We start from the raw sequence: 1,469 nt of genomic DNA, 5'->3' as shown, positions 1-1,469 counted from the left end.
ATGGCCTCCCCTCAGCTTGTTGGGGCTCCAGAGGGTGTAAGATCTGGAAAACATGTTTGGAAGTTGCGAACGTACTGTTCTCCAAAATGAGAATGCACATGAGCAAAGACTAAGAAGTTGTTTTACACATTCTGTGAGATTCTGTTGCTTCCCCATGTTAGAAAATGATTTATATAAGCAACCTGGTCAGCAGTGTATTTGGAAATGCCACCTAGAGGAATTGTCTCATTCTTTATGTTTTACCTTGCTGGGATTTCAGACGTCAAGTGTCAATTGAATTCCCTTTTCAGGCCCTCGTGATGCCTTCCATACTTCATAACCCACCTCTGGTGTCTTCCAGCCCCGCACTCCTCACTACAGACGTTTATAAAGGTGCTGTCAGGTGGTTGCATGTGAGCGTGAGAGATACAGTGAGGGTGTGTTTTGAGAAAAGAGGAGGACAATGATTTGTAACCAGTGAACGTGACAAACGGCACAAGTTCGGCATGATTAGTGAAGTCTGTGCTTGAGTAGGGGACTCTGTGCAACAGCCACACGATGAGCACCATCCAGGGAAGTGATCATTCCGGAAAACTCAGTCTGATCAGAGCCCCTTCACTCGACTTATTGTCTACCATCCGTGTGTTCTGTGAGCGTGTTTGACAACACCCCTAAAGGAATGTAGCAAATGACCCCTTCTTTGAACAAGATTTTATCACACACAGTTCACTCTTGATAGGTCCACTGGGTGGAAACCATTGTACGTTTCTGTGCAAATGAAATAGATCATGTTCTTCAAACTTTTTAACCCTGATCCACAGGGGAAAAATACATTTCCCATGGAGATCTGGTGTCTACATATATCTATAAAAACAGATAAAAACATTTCATGACACTACCTATCTTTCCTACCTGCTTTTGGATCATTTATTTTTTAGTCCACTTCATTTTGTGACAAGTTGCTTGAGACTCATTAAATCAATCTGACAGGTTGTTGGTTCCTGTCCCTGACGCCCAGGAGCTGCAACAGAGATTCCCATCCTTTCAGATGCATTAAAAAAATTGTTAACATTTATTTATTTTTTTGAGAGGGAGAGAAAGAGAGAGATAGAGAGAGAGAGAGAGAGAGAGAGAGAGAGAGAGAGAAGGAATGAGCAGGGGAGGAGACGCATGAGAGGGAAACACAATCTGAAGCAGGCTCCAGGCTCCCAGCTGTCAGCACAAGCCCAATGCAGGGTTCAAACTCATGAACCCTGAGGGCATGACCAGAGCCTAAGTTGGATGTTCAATCGACTGAACAACCCAGGCACCCCTCAGATGCATTTTTTTAATGCAGACTCGGGATCCTGAAACAGGAAGAAATAGCACACATGTACATCCTCTGCTCCACAGAGGCGCAGGCCCTGGGCTTGGTGTGATGGTGTGAAGACACAGCAGCGAGGGCGCCCCCCGCTGTGCCACTCTCCCTGCAGGTGCTGGGTGCTCCACAA

Source organism: Suricata suricatta, chromosome 3 (genome assembly GCF_006229205.1).
Source record: "Suricata suricatta isolate VVHF042 chromosome 3, meerkat_22Aug2017_6uvM2_HiC, whole genome shotgun sequence".
NCBI classification, from domain to species: domain Eukaryota; kingdom Metazoa; phylum Chordata; class Mammalia; order Carnivora; family Herpestidae; genus Suricata; species Suricata suricatta.
This window is presented reverse-complemented; position numbering follows the sequence as displayed.